Source organism: Podarcis gaigeae (genome assembly GCF_964106915.1).
Source record: "Podarcis gaigeae genome assembly, chromosome: 16".
In the NCBI taxonomy this organism is placed as follows: Eukaryota; Metazoa; Chordata; class Lepidosauria; order Squamata; family Lacertidae; genus Podarcis; species Podarcis gaigeae.
In genome coordinates this window covers 6,372,560-6,390,956 of record NC_139693.1, presented here as the reverse complement: position 1 = coordinate 6,390,956, position 18,397 = coordinate 6,372,560, and the positions used below count along the sequence as shown (strand labels likewise).

General features: G+C 47.9%; 1 long non-coding RNA gene across 2 annotated transcripts; it reads left to right on the top strand.

Annotated features, from left to right (window-relative positions):
* The first annotated feature begins 5,155 nt into the window (after positions 1-5,155).
* Positions 5,156-9,124, top strand: LOC310833042. Of its 2 annotated transcripts, none has more exons than XR_014558530.1 (3): positions 5,156-5,302; positions 7,059-7,261; positions 8,844-9,124. It is a non-coding gene; the product is annotated as an uncharacterized lncRNA (long non-coding RNA). The 2 variants fall into 2 exon arrangements; XR_014558531.1 differs by having other exon boundaries at positions 7,056-7,261.
* Positions 9,125-18,397: the final 9,273 nt, after the last annotated feature.

Here is an 18,397-nt window from a genome sequence, read left to right as displayed (position 1 = left end):
GTCCCGACGGCAGGAGCTCGAAGAGACAGTGACCAGGATGCGATGGATCTTTTACTATGTCCAGTGCCTTCCTATGGCACCTTGTGGCATAAATCTGCTCTAAGGTGGAGAGTGGGCAGCCAACAATGCTCTCTGCTGCCTTAACAACTCTGCACAACCCCATCCTGTCCTGGGTAGTACAGCTTCCGTACCACACACATAAGCCATAAGTGAGCACACTCTCACTGGCACAGTGATAGAAGGCAAGCAGCAGTTTCTGCGGAAGATGGTTTTTCCTTAGAATTCTCAAAAAGTACAGTCTCTGACTGACACATCCTTCTCCCCAACTCTTTGAATATCATTTACAGTGGTGCCCTGCAAGACGAATGCCTCGCAAGATGAAAAACCCGTTAGATGAAAGGGTTTTCCGTTTTTCGATGCGCTTCGCAAGACAAATTTCCCTATGGGCTTGCTTCGCAAGACAAAAACGTCTTGTGAGTCTTGCGATTTTTTTCGCTCCCCCCCCTTTTTCTAAGCCGCTAATAGCCTTTTAGCCGCTAAGCTGCTACGCCTTTAATAGCCGCTAAGCCGCTAAACTGCTAATAGCGCTAATCCGCTAAACCGCTAATAGGGTTGCTTCGCAAGACAAAAAAACCGCTAGACGAAGAGACTCGCGGAATGGATTATTTTCGTCTTGTGAGGCACCACTATAGCTGCTTTCAAAACCAGGACAAACCTTTAAACCCTTTATCAAATTCTTTTGCTTTCTATTAGAATCCCCTAGCAACCGTGTCCCTGGAGACAAAAGAACAAGCAACGCCAAATCTATCATGTTGAATGGACAGAGCATGGTAGAACATCTGCTTTGCATGCACAAGAACCCAAGGTCATTCCTCAGCGTCCCCAGGTAGGAGGTGGGAAGGAACCCTTCCTGAAACCCTACAAGTTATGCAGTAAATAGAAGTGCAGCTTAAATGGTTTCTATGACACATTTAAAGAAAGCTATTGCAATGAGTGTGTGCATGTGTGTTTAAGAGGACACATCAATAAAAAAGAAACTGGAGCAGATATGTGGATCAGTAGGTTAAGCAGAGAGGAAAGAAAGGATGATGTTCAATGTATGGTGAGATATTCTGAAAGGAGAAAGAAATCCAGAAATGTTCATTGCAGTCTGGTTTCAATAGGATCAGTATGCAATCATCCCCTCTGGAGGTTGTGCCTATGATCATTGTCGTGTGTCCATGCCTTGCATTTCACATCCCGGTTGCTCCATGATTCCATGCTGAGGTTTAGCATGGCCCACAGCATGGTTCACAGCATGAAGTGTTGACATTACCACAGTGGGCAGTGCTGACCAGAAATCCTCCTGGCATGATCACATCATAGCCTGGGTAGCACATATCGACTCTCATGCCTGGGCCAGAGCCCCCATGTCCACCCCCATAAGACCCAGAGCCACAGCAGGAGGGTGGGCAGCATTCGGAAGCACACACAGAGCGGCAAGACACTCGGGAGTCGCAGTGGTAGACGAGACGGGGTCCTGGAACCGTCAGGGAGCAACCGCCGGGTTGGACGTGCACCATTGCGGTGTTGCCAGTGTCAACCAACACTCCGCCACTGCTGGCTCCAGCTCCGCCCCCACCGTATCCGCCAGATCCGCCACCAGATCCGCCACCACACCCGCCACCACACGAAGTTCCACAACAGGCCATCTTGAGTGAGTGAGAGGGATCTGAAACACACATGAAGGTTAACAGTCAAAGTACTTCAGAGGGGATGATTGGATACATGGACCTTGGACACACTCGCAAGCCATCCATGAACAAATCTGTTCAATGCATTGATGTGCGTCTCTCTGAAATAATCCTAACATGCTTGTCTCACCCTTAACTTGTGCATTCACTGCAGGGGTAGGAAATCAGAGCACCCCCATGAAGCAAGTAGGCTTGCCTGCCAACCTTTGCTATTCCTGACCATTAATCTTCTGTCAGTTGAACCGTCATACAAGATGCACAAATCCAACAGCTACAGCTTTCTTACACAATACAAGTTCCACGATGGGAAGCTTCAGCTGTTGGATGCATGTCTGTCATTCCATTTTTTTTTTTTAATGTGTTGAAGTCTAGGTAAGGCATACGGTGAAATATTACCAAAGCAGAACACCTAGCCATGCCTTGCCACTTCACAGGAGAAGACTGAATGAATTGACCTGGGGCACAATCCCAAGGGACGCAGGTGGCGCTGTGGGTTAAAGCCTCAGCACCTAGGACTTGCCGATCGAAAGGTCGGCGGTTCGAATCCCTGCGGCGGGGTGCGCTCCCGTTGCTCGGTCCCAGCGCCTGCCAACCTAGCAGTTCGAAAGCACCTCCAGGTGCAAGTAGATAAATAGGGACCGCTTACCAGCGGGAAGGTAAACGGCGTTTCCGTGTGCGGCTCTGGCTCGCCAGAGCAGCGATGTCACGCTGGCCACGTGACCCGGAAGTGTCTCCGGACAGCGCTGGCCCCTGGCCTCTTAAGTGAGATGGGCGCACAACCCCAGAGTCTGGCAAGACTGGCCCGTACGGGCAGGGGTACCTTTACCTTTTTTTACAATCCCAAGTGATCCATGAAGAAAGTATCTCACAGGAGAAGGTTGGATGAGTAGACTTTAAGTCCAGCATCCTGCTTCCCCCAATGGCCAATCGAGTGTCTCCAAGAAGCCCACAAATTAGAGAATGGAGGAAACAGCTCTCTCCTACTGCTGCTCTCCAGCTATTAAACACTGGAGGCATAATTCCCCTGAGTTTGGAGGTTGCATGTAGCTTAGAAGCAAAAGGAAATGTATTCCACAAAACTCACCTGGTTCCACAAGAAGCACAAATTCAGAGGATTGAGTGGAAGAGGATGTGATCTGTTGGGAGAGTTCTGAGTTTTGAGCGTTTATATATACTTTTAGGGTGTCACATAGAATAAATGCCTGCCTCCTCTGGTTCTCCTAAACCATAACCTACAAACCACATATCTCTCTCCCTTTCTCTTTCTCTCCCTCTCAGTATTATTACTAGCAATAGTAGTTTTTCTAGAAAACTCCTCTGTTTTATTGGCTACTCATGGTCTATTCTCAGCCCCATATAATAAGGTGTAGACATTGGACACTCTGAAGAGTCCTTTTTTAAAATACTTTTTATGGGATCTAGTCTGTCGGGACACGGGTGGCACTGTGGGTAAAACCTCAGCGCCTAGGACTTGCCGATCGCATGGTCAGCGGTTCGAATCCCTGCGGCGGAGTGCGCTCCTGTTGCTCGGTCCCAGCTCCTGCCAACCCCGGGTGCAAGTAGATAAATAGGGACCACTTACTAGCGGGAAAGTAAACGGCGTTTCCATGTGTACTGTGCTGGCTCGCCAGAGCAGCTTTGTCATGCTGGCCACGTGACCCGGAAGTGTCTGCGGACAGCGCTGGCTTCCGGCCTTTAGAGTGAGGTGAGCGCACAACCCTAGAGTCTGTCAAGACTGGTCTGAAAGGGCAGGGGTACCTTTACCTTTACCTTTTTATGGGATCTAGTCATTCCAAGGAGTGAAAGGGAAAGCAATTGTGTGTTCAGGTGCAGCGCAACCACACGCACCCCCAACCTGCTGCCTCCCACCACGCACAAAGATACACAGGACTACGTTATTGGATTAAAAAAAAGGCTACAACTTTACTGATTACTGGTGTAAATTATTTGGCTCAGGCACTGGGTAATTTCCCATTCAGTCAACCTGCTTGCTGACTGCTTCCTAGGGGGTCAGTTCTGGGAAAGAATTGCCCTATGACTTACATCAAATAGCAACAGCCCATCAGAACAGCCCTGGGGAGTGTTATGGCCCTCAACCCAGATCTCCTAGGATGGGAATGGAAAGCCCAGCCTTCCAATTAATTACTATTAATCCCACCCAATGCCCTAACTGCCAAAGTTGTGAGATTGTTAGTGGGAGGCAAAAATCTTGTCTGGAAATAAAATTCCTTCCTGACCCCAAAATACAGCGACCGAAAAATTTCATTGCAAGGTCATTAACAAAACACTAAACTTCAAGAACAAATAAAGCACAGAAATGAGGGTGGGAGGGCAGGTGGCCCAAAAGCCAAGTAGAGTGCCAGGTTAGGAGGCAAGGCCCTTTTTATCCTGAAGGAGCAGACCCAAGTGGAAAGTGGCACAGAGTTTCCACCTGGCTCTGCCCTGTTAGGATTCTTTTCCCGTGCTGCAGTCATGGGATTGTTTTTATCACATGACAGTGTATGCTTTCATTCGACATTGTGGGAAGTCACGGAGACAGGATGTTTGTATTACTGTGTTTCCGTGATTCAGGACATTTGTCCTTTGTTCTTTCTCTTTGCTGTCTGATGCTGAAGAGGAAGGAGCTGAGTTACGATGCTCCAAGTGTGTATGTGTACATAAACGTAGTTTAGCCAAATGCTGTGCTACTGAGTCTGTACGCTGACTGCCTATACTGTGCTGATCCTGAAGTGTGCTGATGTCTCTAAGGTATCAGCCGCTGTGATGTTTGGGCTGGAGAAAGATTTTGATTGTCCTGAATGAATGACCAGGAGGGAGAGAACATGCCAGTTGGGCATGTGTCTCTGCTAGACTCTTACTCGTGTGTAGGACCACCTGACAATGGTTATGGGCCCATGAATTGTGGCCACAGAGGACAGCAGGCTCAGTGCCAGCAGGGCGGACCGGGAGCCATTTTTGTCCCAGTTGAAGGCTCCGGTAACCACTGATGCCTCCTAAACCCCACCCATGATTGACCATGTCGGAATACGCCGGGGGGTCCACACAGTGCCCAAGATGAGACAAACTTGTCTGGGCGTGTTCCTGAAGTTGCACAGCTCTGGGGTGTCCATAAATCATCAGTCCTGGCATGCTCCAGTGACACATAGCAGATGCCTACGTGCACACACACTCAGCAGAGTTTAGCAGAAACAAAGTGGAGATCGGTGTGCTCATTCTAAGCTTTTATTAAGCAGTATATACAGGACAAGTGATCATGGTGTCTCTCACTTCAGCTCTGAGAGACAACAGAAAGTAAAAAGTACAAAAATACAACAGAGTGGAAGAGATAAGGCTTCCGTTCTCAGGCTTTCCAAGCCTAGAAAGTAAACACAGACATGTGATGTAACAATCACACATCCAGAAACAGAGGAGTGAAATGCTAACAGGCCAATCATCAGAAGTGGGTAAATTTGAATTTCCCCACAGAGAAAGGGAGAGAAGAACATCTCCTGTTGGCCATTGGGAGGGTCCGAAATGGCCCGGCACCAGCAGCGAGCTGTGTGGCACCACAACTTTCACCCACCAACAAGGTGAGAGGCATAACTATGATGTTCTCTTGAAACGACTTAATCATGGAAAGGTTCAAGTCATCAGATCCATTCATGGCTCCTGATGTCATTCTTCTCCCCAAATGGCCATGCTGTTGGGCTCCGACTCCCACCAGACCTAATTAACAGTCGGTGATCATAATGTCCAAAAATATATGGAGGAAATTACACTGGCTACCCCTGCAGGATAAGTTCCCGGTTTGAGGGAGCCTTGGGTAAAATCCTCTGCACGCTTACTGAGGCAGATGGGAGTTGAAGTCCAGCAACATCTAAAGCGTCCCCCACCCCTGGAGTAGAGATCCCTCTGGGTGTGATTACCGTGGATAGATCAGGGTCTCAATTCTGATTTAGCATAATGCAACTCATTATGTCAGAGGTGGGAAACCAGCAACCCTCCAGATGTTGTGTTATTCCAACTCCCATCAACTCCAACCAACATGGCCAAGGGAGGTGGAGTCCAGCCACACCTGAAGGTCCACAGCATCCTCCATCCCTGACCTACATAGACCTTAGGAGTTCTATTTTGGTCCTCCAGGACCTACTTATATGTATGAATGACTGGCCATGATAGAAATAGTTTATTGCATTCTGCACCATTTGGCTAGCTTGCTGGAAGCTAATTGCTTTTACTGTGGCTTGGTTTCAGAGCGTTGCCAATAACTGTAGCACAGTCTCCACTTGTAAAGAAGTGACTGAGTTAGCAATGCTACAAATGCCCAGCCTACCATTCCGGGACATCTGATGGATCTACATTAACAGACTCAGGTGCTATAGATTTAGTGTTAGTTATGCAATTCAGGTTAGGTGCCTGGTGAGCCACTATGCTCTACTAAATTTGACTGAGAATATAGGCTACATTTTCACAAGCACTGAATCACACTCCTTTCCAGTAATGGATGCATAGAAAGCATGGAAACCAATTCCACTGCTTAGTTTCAAAGGATGGTTCCAAGACCTATAATTAAAACTCCACATGAAAAGTCCTGTATAAAAGTACCCGGAACCCAGAAGATCGTTCAGTGCCTCTAATAACGTCTGTCCGCAGCTACAGTTGAGAGCACCAGGTAAGTTTTATTTCATTCATTCTCTTCTCAAAGCTCTTATTGGGAGTTGACAAAAAAGGTTGCTCCATCACAGGGGTGGGGAAATCTGAGGGCCACATTCATTCCTGGATAGTATTCTGAGGGCCACATGCCAGTGGTTGGTAGAACCACAGGCAAAATTTGTTGAAGCAACAAATGCAAACTTTACCTTCTGCGCATTAAGCTAGTTTCTACACAGTCTCATATCCCCATCTCTGTTCTCCATCCAGGCTAGCAAGATATATCATCAGAGTTCAAGGACTATGTCTTAGCCAGGAAGAAACGCTCAAGGAGGGTGTGATGCAAAGCTGGTTAAGGAGCATGGAGGAGTAATTCCATAATATTCTTGGATTGCCATCAACCCCAGTCAATGTGGCCTGTGGTCAGTGATGATGGGAGTTGTAGTTTCGTAATGCCATTGGATTCCATTGCCCAGCAGCTTCAGCCAGCATAGCTAGTGTTCAGGGATGATGGGACCTGTAGTCCAACAACATCTGGAGGGCCACAGATGTCCCTCATCCTTGTTTTGCAACATGGGTTCTGCGAATCTCTACTTTCATTCCCCCTCCCCGAGAGTTTCCAAAAGTAGACAATACGGCTTTGATTATTTCATTTCATCCCTCCCTCCCTCTCTCCTTCCCTCTTGTGTTCAGTAGGATCCTGAAAGTCCCACAAGATGACATGCTGCATTTCTCCAGGAGTTTCCAGAGATGGTGGATTTTATGGGAGCAACAGTGAAGTGCTTGTTGACATTGCTCCTGAGAGCAGAGTGCGGGTCCAACCGGGACACTGTGCCCTCACACTCCCTCCAGCCCAAGTCAGCACCACCAATAAACCCTTCAGAATATCTTGCCACTATGTAAGTTATACCAAAAAGGCAGAGATGAAGTGTGTGTGTGTGTGTGTGTGTGTGTGTGTGTGTGTGTGTAAGCAGACAGAGCAACTGCAACTTGATTGACCCCCATCTACAATGTCCACCAATTGTGGCTACTGTAGCCTAGTGTCACGGCTGGAATCTGACACAGGTCAGCCATAAAGGAAGCAGGTCTCCTTGTCAGTGAAGTTAACACTTTAATCAGGGAAACAAACATACAACTCAGCCTAGTGGTCTCAACAACACTTCCCAGTAGGTCTTGCCCCTATGGAGCAGTTGCCAGGACTGAAGGTGCCTTACATTCTTCTCTAAGGTACCTCCACACCTGAATGTTTCCCAAGCAGTCTTAAACTGCACCTGCACACCTCTGACCTCTGTTCTGCTCTTCTCATTACCCTGTGAATTCTTGAAGACCAGTGGGCGGCAGGGGGGGGGGAGCTTGTTGCAGCAGGAGAGGGAGACTTCCTGGGTTTTTCAGCAGTCCTTAGACCTCCTCCTTTGCTTCAGTCTTGGAGTCTGAACTGCTCCCTGTCACAAACTCTTTCTGCTCACTAAACCCTGTTGCCCCTGCGGCATCCAACACCTCCTCCCAATCTTCTCCCTCTGACCTCTCCACGTTCTCTCACCACCAATTCCTTGGCTCTGAGCCTTCCTCATCCTCTGCGTCCAGCCAGTCCATGCCATCTAGTTCTAACAGAGGTGGTAAACATGTGTCTTAAATAAATACCAGCCAGTCAGGGAACCACATCACCACCATGGTGGTGTTAAAAATGTCCAGTTAGTAGACAGAAGAACCTGCTAAAGTTCTAAGAAGAGCCTGCTGGATTAGGCTAGTCACCCATTTATTCCAGCATCCTGCTCTCACAGTGGCTGCCCAGATGCCCCAATGGGAAACCCAGAAGTAGGATCAAACACAAGAGTCCTCTCCATTCCTGTGCTTTCCAGCAACTGGTCTTCTGAGGCATGAGTGTCTCCAACTGTGGAGACAGGGCATAGCCATCACGACCAGCTTAGACTGCAAATCGGCTCATTCCTGAGATCATACCAGGCTATTTACTCCCCACCCCAAGTCAATAACAAACAGGTGATCAGGAAATACTGTACAGCTCCAGAGTGCCTCATGGAGACTTTCAGACGTGCCTGAGTTCTGTTGTGGGGAAGGCACTTGTGAAAGTGCACTTTGCATACCTGAAGGTGGCTCACAGTGAGCTAGACAGCTGATAGCTCAGTGCTAGAGGTCGAACTTCAACAACATCTCCAGGTAGGGCTGTGAATGTCCTCTGCCTGAAACCCTGTAGTCTAAACTGATAGTGCAGAGCTAAATGGACCAATGATATACTGTAACTCAGCATAACGCACTTTCCTAAGCTTCTGTTTAGGCATGAATATTCCAACTCTACAGTTCTATGATTTTATGTGTGGTACTTTTTATTTCTTTATTTAAATGAACCTGGATGCAAAGTAACTCCTGCACAAGGTCAATGGCAAATAATCCAGAACCCAACCAGAATTCTGACTGATGTGGTGAGTTGAGAGACTGACTTGCCCTGGCCTTCCCTTGTTATAGAAGGAAGCCAGCTGCAACATGCTTCCCGCTACGAAGTCTTGCTGCCCCCCAAACAATTGGATGTGTCCTTCTCGTACTGGATCCTGCAGAGGATGGACTGGGTCATCAAGTCTTGGGACGCGAGTAGGAATACAGCCACAAAGCTGTGAAGTGGTTTTCCCAGGGGGATATCTGTGTAGCAATGTTCATAATGGAAAAGTCTCCTGCAGCCAACCCTGCAAACCATGTTAGTCCCCAATGCAGTCTACGAAACACACAATAAATGGGACATGTAAAATGCTCATCTGTAAAGGCTCTGCTCTTATAAAGTGCATGTCATGTAAACTTTATTTTATTTTACTGTATTTTTAGTTGAATTTTCCTTAAGCCAGTTATGGGGAACTTTGTGACTCTCAAGATACTGTTAAATGTCACTCCCATCATTCCTGGTGGGATACTGATGTGAAGTGAATGTCAACAACATCTGCCAGCAGCAGGTTAACTTATTTTTGCCTTTAACTCCAAACCCTATTTCTTTGCACCTGCTTCAATGCCCTTTCCTCTCTTGGGGAATTGGTGCTACTTCTTTCTGGGAGGGGATTCCAACCAATAAGGGATCATGCCATCAGTCCCAACCACTCAGGGATCACAGTATGGTGATGTCACAATGACAAGCCAATTCAGATTTGAACAAGTGGTGATGTAGTGTAGGCATTTGTGTTGTATACCATCTTACTAAACATGGGATGAACTGGATTACCCAGTGTGATATCCCAAGTACCATGACTTTTTTTTTTTTAAAAAAAGTTACCTCCCAGGCAAATCCATCATTGCAGAGATATACCTCACTTTAAAAATATGTAACTTTCTAATGCAAAGATTCCCTGTCTCTCTTACTTGGGGGTATGTATACAACTGAGTGCTTCAATAAAATCCTTGCACTTTTTAATTGCTTTTGCATGTCTAATTCATTCCATGGCTCCTATTCCCTTTCCATTGTGAACCAAATTCATGAAAATATCAGGAATCTGAACATCAATTCCTCACCTTCAGAGCTGCTGGTATTTAAATCTACAGTGTGGGATTGGGTTGGTGGGCTGTGATGCAAGAGGAGGGGGAGAAAGAAACAAGGGGGGGCTGACTGCTGATAATCTTAGTTGGAGGAGAAGACAATGCCCTTTTGAACCACTTTGAGACTCTTTAGGTAAAGGTAAGGGGACCCCTGACCATTAGGTCCAATCGTGACCGACTCTGGGGTTGCGGCACTCATCTCGCTTTATTGGCCGAGGGAGCCGGTGTACAGCTTCCGGGTCATGTGGTTAGCATGACTAAGCTGCTTCTGGAGAACCAGAGCAGCGCACGGAAACACCATTTACCTTCCTGACAGAGAGGTATCTATTTATCTACTTGTACTTTGACGTGCTTTCGAACTGCTAGGTTGGCAGGAGCTGGGACAGAACAATGGGAGCTCACCCTGTCGCGGGGATTCGAACCGCCAACCTTCTGATCAGCAAGTGCTAGGCTCTGTGGTTTAACCCACAGCGCCACCCGCGTCCCCTTGAGACTCCTTAGGGTAGTGATAAAACGGGATATCAAATCCAAACTCTTTCTCCTCCTCCTCTTCTTCTTCTTTTCCTGACTTCAATTGCTTGGAAAGAGGGAGCAGGGATGCCAACCCTTTCCTCCCCGACTCCTGTTGCCCCCAGAGAGGAGAACCTCAGTGGAGGCTCAGGAGAGCTTGGAGCAACTGGGAGGGGGCTCTGGCTGAATAGAAGCCTGAACAGGAGGGTTCAGTCTTGTCACCTAGAACCAGGCATCACATGGGCAGAGAGGAGCAAACCCATCCAGCCCAAAAGAGTGCGCATGTGCGTTCCCAACATTCTCAGAGAGGGCAATCAACTTTTGTGCATGTCAGCACCATGCCTGATTTCTATATATATATATAAACCTTTACAGGCGGAGCATGGAAACTTGAGGTATTAGGAGATGGGTATGGAAGGGACAGAGTGGAAATCCCCCCCCCCCCGGGTAAATAAGCAATTTGTCAGGATCTCAGGCATACACAAGAAAGCTCCGACAAGAATTAAGGAGCCTCTGGCAGATTTATGGTATGTTTATTTACAACAGGGGTCAGCAAACTTTTTCTGCAGCGGGCCGGTCCACTGTCCCTCAGACCTTGTGGGGGGCTGGACTACATTTTGAAGAAAAAAATAATGAACCAATTCCTATGCCCCACAATGAACCCAGAGATGCATTTTAAATAGAAGCACACATTCTACTCATGTAAAAACATGCTGATTCCCGGACCATCCGCGGGCCGGATTTAGAAGGCGATTGGGATGGATCTGGCCCCCGGGCCTTAGTTTGCCTTCCCATGATTTACAATTAACACAGAGAGAGTGGCACTGAGCCATACGCCCTTGGTCATGAATTGCTCACTCTGAACCTCTGCCCCTTCCACAGCATGGAGTGCAGCTTGCCAATGTCACTTCCTCCCTCCCTTGTACTTCCCTTGCATTTTAACCCTTTCAGCTCTCCTGGAGCAGGGGAGGGTGGGTGGACATCTTCTCCACTATCAAACGAAGAGGCCTCCCTTCTGGTTGCATAGCAACCCCCTCAGGGCTGCCTGTTGCCTCCCCCAGCCCACTGAAAGCCTTCTGAGTCTACTTCTCCATCTGCGGCTGGAAACTCTGGAGGACGTGGGGACAAACAAATCCATTCTTGCTCTGACTATGACTGCAATCCCTCATCTCCAGAGTCTGACTCTTCTCAGGGGTCTGACTCAGCCGTGACTCTGACACCCATTCATGTTTTAAGGCTAGCTATAAGAAAGAATGAAAGCCATGAAGTGTAGGAAAGGCCATAGATTAGTTCTTCCAACTTATCATGTTTGATGCCAGCCTCAATAGGTTCCAGATTGTAGGGCTAGGTGGAGAACCCTTTTTAAGTTGCAGGGCTACATAGGTTAATTCAATATTGGATTAATGCAGAGGTTTTCAACCTTTGAGAGTCCATGGCTCCCTTGACTGACATTCTTTCTGCAGCACCTGAACGATGGGGGTGGAGACGCTCCTTCAGGTATACTGGGCTGAGGCCGTTGAGGACTTTAAAGGTCAGCACCAATACTTTGAATTGTGCTTGGAAACATACTGGGAGCCAGTGTAGGTCTTTCAAGACCAGTGTTATATGGTCCCGATGGCCACTCCCAGTCCCCAGTCTAGCTGCTGCATTCTGGATTAGTTAAAACATAATAAAACCCTACAGCACCCAGTATTCCCAGGAGGTCTCCCATCCAAGTACTAACCAGGCCTGACCCTGCTTAGCTTCCGAAATCAGATGAGATTGGGTGCAAGGTAGCATGGGCATAGTATAGTACTGGCGCTGTTACCAGTGTCACACAATACCTATTCTGTATCTGCAATAAATCAATATTTTTGTGTGGTAGCACCAACACTTTGGAACTTCCTATTGGTATCAGGCAGGCACCTTCACTGTACTATTTTTTGGCACCTGATAAAAACATTTGTGTTTAGATAAGCATATCTACATGCAAGATGGTGGGTTTTTTTGGCTAGGTTGTTTTTTGTTTAGAAAAATTGGATCATTTTAATTGTTTTTAGTAATAATTTTATTATTTTATTCTTTTTAAAAACTGCTTTGAGGGTTTGCTTGTTTTTTTACAATCTAGTGGTGTATGAATTTTATAATATTAAATAAATAAATGCCCTTGTGGCAACTTTCCAGTGGAAAGAGAGGTAAAAGTGGACAGAAATGAATGCCAATTTTTCCTTTTGCACGAACACTCTGACACCTAGATCTCTACCCTCCCTCCAGGCAAGCAAGCGGCTTTGTCGGAGTTTAAAGAGATATTCAGGCAAAAACACTTTGGGTGTGTGTGAAGGAGAGCTAGTAAGGGGTGTTAGGAGAATTATAAGGTCTAAGATATAAAATAAATGTTCATAAATGTACCAGGCAAACATGTACATAAGCATATAAACCACATGTCTGAAACAGTACAGGAAAAAAGTCCTGAAACCATTTTGTCTCTCCCAAATTGACTTCAAATGTTTCTCTGCAAGGACAAAGGAAATGAGAAAACCTCTCCATTTCATAGCTGTCAAACGGCCCTTATTTGGCAGGAAACTCCCTTATCCCAGTGCCGTGTCCCGCTGCTGTCCCTTATTGATGATGTCCCTTAAATTTCCCAGGTTTCAAAGGAAGCAGCTCCTCTCCCTCCCTCCCTGCCGGCCAGGGAGGAGGGAGGCTCCAACTGTGTTGCTTGGCTGCATTGCTCACCCAATAAGGAGTCTAAGAACGACTGAGGGGGGTAGTGCTTGCATGCCTTGTGCCAATCAAATCGGCCGTGTTGCCTGGGGACTCGCCTTTGCTCAGTGCTTCCCAGCGGAGAGGTGACGGTTTTCCTTGCTGCATCCTCTTTGCCGGGTTTTTGCGCTGTGGGAACCACCGCTTGAGGCTTCATTTGGCTGCTGGCTGGGCTTTCTGCCTTTGGCTTGGAGGGGCTCAGAAGTTGAACATACGTGTGCCCAGAAAATCCCTTATTTTGGCTGCTGGTCCCTTATTTTCAAGGCTGCTGGTCCTTTATTTTCAAATCTGTAAGTTGATAGCAATGCCCCATTATCTCTGTCCCACGAATCCTTTCTTAAGGGGTATCAGTGCATGAATAGGGTGAGCCTGTGACTTGGATTCAGGAACTGAGTATTTACCATCACAAAAGAATCGCCAGACTGCCCAAGTAATGCAATCAATGATCATTCTTAGGTAACCTGGTAGACAAGTTTTCTGCTGTAGACTGCCTCTTCTGTGATGTATGTATGATGTATTGTGGGGGGGAGGGTCTTGGTCTGCAGGGTGGACCAACACCAGCTGATGACATGACTCCCCAAATCAACACACTCTGTGGAAACTTCACACTGGACTTCAGGCATCTGGCATTGTGTGCCTCCCCATTCTTCCTCCAGATTCTGGGTCCTTGGTTTCCAATAATAATAATAATAATAATAATAATAATAATAATAATAATAATAATTTATTATTTGTACCCCACCCATCTGGCTGGGTTTCCCCAGCCACTTTGGGCGGCTTCCACAGAAACTAAAAGTACACTAAAATCATAAATTAAAAACTTCCCTGAACAGGGCTGCCTTAAGATGTCTTCTGAATGTCAGGTAGTTGTTTATCGCTTTGACATCTGATGGGAGGGTGTTCCACAGGGTGGGAGCCACTACTGAGAAGGCCCTCTGCCTGGTTCCCTGTAGCTTTGCTTCTCGTAATGAGGGAACCGCCAGAAGGCCCTCGGCGCTGGATCTCAGCGTCCAGGCAGAACAATGGGGGTGGAGACGCTCCTTCAGGTATACTGGGCCGAGGCCATTTAGGGCTTTAAAGGTCAACACCATCACTTTGAATTGTGCTCGGAAACGTACTGGAAGCCAATGTAGATCTTTCAAGGCCAGTGTTATGTGGTCTCGGCGGCTGCCCCCAGTCAACAGTCTAGCTGCCGCATTCTGGATTAGTTGTAGTTTCCAGGTCACCTTCAAAGGTAGCCCCACCTAGAGCACATTGCAGTAGTCCAAGCGGGAGATAACCAGAGCATGCACCACTCTGGCGAGACAGTCCAGGGGCAGGTAGGGTCTCAGCCTGAGTACCAGGTGGACTTGGTAGACAGCTGCCCTGGATACAGAATTGACCTGCGCCTCCATGGACAGCTGTGAGTCCAAAATGACTCCCAGGCTGCGCACCTGGTCCTTCAGGGCCACAGTTACCCCATTCAGAACCAGTGAGTCCTCCACACCAGCCCACCCCCTGTCCCCTAGAAACGGTACTTCTGTCTTGTCAGGATTCAACCTCAATCCATTAGCCGCCATCCATCCTCCAACTGCCTCCAGGCACTCACACAGGACCTTCACCACCTTCACTGGTTCTGATTTGAAAGAGAGGTAGAGCTGGGTATCATCTACATATTGATGGACACCCAGCCCAAACCCTCTGATGATCTCTCCCAGCGGCTTCATATAGATGTTAAAAAGCATGGGGGAGAGGACGGAACCCTGAGGCACCCCACAAGTGAGGGCCCAGGGGTCTGAACACTCATCCCCCCCTCACTTTCTGAACACGGCCCAGGAGGAAGGAGCGGAACCACTGTATAACAGTGCCCCCAGCTCCCAGCCCCTCTAGACGGTCCAGAAGGATGTTATGGTCGATTGTATCAAAGGCTGCTGAGAGATCCAGCAGAACTAGGAAACAGCTCTCACCTTTGTCCCTAGCTCGCTGGAGATCATCAACCAGCACGACCAAGGCAATTTCAGTCCCATGATGAGGCCAGAATCCCGATTGGAAGGGATCGAAATGGTCCGCATCCTCCAGGCGTGCCTGGAGTTGTTCAGCAACCACGCGCTCAATCACCTTGCCCAAGAATGGAAGATTTGAGACTGGGCTATAGTTGGCCATACTGGCCGGGTCTAAAGATGGTTTTTTAAGAAGAAGTTTAATGACCGCCTCTTTCAGCGGATCTGGGCGTGTTCCCTCACAGAGGAAAGCATTCACCACCTCGCAGAGCCCATCGCCCAGCCCTTCCTGGCTTGCTTTTATTAGCCAGGATGGGCAAGGATCAAGGAGACAGGTGGTTGGTTTCATGCGTCCAAGCAGCCTGTCCACATCCTCGGAGGTAACGGATTGAAATTGATTCCATGCAACTTGACCAGACAGGGCTCTAGCACTCTCCCACCCCAGCCCTGCTCCTACGGTGGTGTCTAGCTCCTTCCGAATATGAGTGATTTTATCTGCAAAAAAACATTGCAAAATCGTTGCAGGAGATCTTGGGGTCTTTACAAGGCCCGGGTGGTAAAGGTGGTTCCGTTAAATTGCAGACCACCTGAAAGAGTCTCCTGCTACTTTATTCTGCAGATGCAATAGAGGCGGTAAAGAAAGTCTTCTTCGCCGTCGCTATCGCCACTTGGTAGGCTCGACGTTGAGCTCTAACACAGGTCCGGTCAGATTCAGAATGAGTTTTCTGCCACCGACGCTCTAGCTCTCTCAGCAATTGTTTCATCGCCCTCAGCTCCGAAGAAAACCATGGGGCTGTCCAGGCTCCATGCAATCGGAGAGGGCGCTTCGGAGCCAGACAGTCGATAGCCCTGGTTAACTCTGCATTCCAGCGGGCCACCAAGGAATCAGCTGAAAGGCCATCAACATGGGATAAAGCATCCCCTACCACTCTCAGGAAACCATTTGGATCCATTAAGTGGCGGGGGCGGACCATCCAAATTGGTCCCACCTCCCTGCAGAGGGGAAGGGTCACGGAGAAGTCCAGTTGCACCAGGAAGTGATCTGACCATGGCACTTCTTTTGTTTCACTTTTACTTAGTGTCAGATCACTCACATCACTAGAGGTGAACACCAGGTCTAAGGCATGTCCATGACTATGAGTTGGGCCAAACTTATTCAGGGACAGCCCCATGGAGGCCATGCTTTCCACGAAGTCCCGAGCGGCCCCTTGTAAGGTCGTGTTGGCATGGATGTTAAAATCCCCTAGGACAACCAAACTAGGTGTCTCCAGGAGAACATCCGCCATGACCTGAAGCAGCTCGGACAGGGAATCCTTGCTGCAGCGGGGAGGTCGGTACACCAGTAGGAATCCTGTACTGCCCCTATTGCCCAACTTCCAGAACATGCACTCAGAAAACTGGGTCCTTCCAATAGGACACCTGCTGCAAGCTAATGACTTCCTAAAAATCACTGCAACCCTCCCTCCCCGCCCACATGACCTGGGTTGCTGTGCGTAAGAGAAACCTGGTGGGCAAGCAGCGGCAAGGACAGGCCCATCTGCTTCTTCCAACCAGGTCTCTGTCACACATGTCAGGTCAGATCCTCCATCCACAATCAGGTCGTGGATGGCAGTGGTTTTATTCATCACTGACCTGGCATTACACAGCAACACCTTCAGGTCATGTGGGTTTCCCCTGTTGATTCCAGTATCGATCCGGTCAAGGCCAGATCCGGAGGCAGGGATAGTCTTCAAACAATGACTAAACCTGCCTCCTCGGTAATGACATGGTCTGGTCTTAGCGTAACTCCTCCTCCTGCCCATGATCACCGAGATCGGATGTCCCAGTGCTTCCCCCCCTGTGAAACTTGTCCCAGCCATCGTGTTGGCTGGGGCCCCACTCCCAGGTAGCCCTGATCCAGCCCCTTAAAAACAAAACACAATCTATACAGAACCAATAAAACAACAAAAAACAAAAACAGAACAATTATACTAAAATTAATCCCCAACCAAATATCCATTCCACCCACCCACGCCCAACAAAGCAAAAAAGGAAAAAAAGAAATAAAAATTCAAAATGCCACTGGCTGCTTGAGGACATTTTAAACACATTAACCACTTGGAACTGGGAAGCAAAGGCAGAACAACTTCCCACACTTCCCCAAAAGTTTGTTCCAAGTAAGGGCCTGGGCCACACCCCCTGGGCCAGTTGGAAAAGGCCCTGGAAGGGAGCAGGCCCTGCAGTCCTCACCCAGCCGATGGTCCGTGGCCTCACCAGGAGTCCCTTTATAGCTGGAAAAGTAGTGAGGGCCTGATGAAAAGCTGCTTTCATCAGAAAAGAGATTTGGAGAGCCATGTCATCAGCTGGTGTTGGTCCACATGTCATCAGCTGGTGTTGGTCCAGAGTCAACACAGCCATCTACCAGATTTTGGAGCACTTCATGCTTCCTTCCGCAGACGAGCTTTATGGGGGTGCTGACTTCCTTTTCCAGCAGGACTTTGGCACCTGCCCACACTGCCAAAAGTACCAAAACCTGGTTCAATGCCCATGGGATTTCTGTGCTTGATTGGCCAGCAAACTCGCCTGACCTGAACCCCATTGAGAATCTATGGGGCATTGCCAAGAGACAGATGAGAGACATGAGACCGAGCAATGCAGAAGAGCTGAAGACTGCTATTGAAGCTTCCTGGTCTTCCATAACACCTCAGCAGTGCCACAGGCTGATAGCATCCATGCCATGCGGCATTGAGGCAGTAATTGATGCAAAAGGGGCCCAAACCAAGTACTGAGTACATATGCATGCTTCTACTTCTTAGAGGTCCAATATTGGTCTATTTGCAATCCTTGTTTTGCTGATTTCATTTAATATTCCAATTTTCTGAGATTGTTAATTTGGGGTTTTCATCAGCTGTACGCCATGATCATCACAATTATAACAAATAAAGGCTTGACATATCTTGCTTTGCACGTCATGAGTCTATCTCATATATTAGTTTCAGCTTTTAAGTTGAATTACTGAAATAAATGAACTTTTCCACAATATTCTAATTTTCTGAGTTTCTCCTGTATGTGTTTGCCTTGTACATTTATGTACATTTATTTTATAAGACCTTACAATTCCTACAACACCTCTGAATCTCATTTTAAAAGAACCGCCATGTATTTGGCAAGACACCAGGGACAGCATGAAAAGCAAATGCCCAGCTACTGAGAAGGCCAGCCAGAGACATTTTGCTGCCTGAGGGGGATGGGAAAATGGTGTCTCCTCACCTTGCAACCTCTTGCCCATCGTCC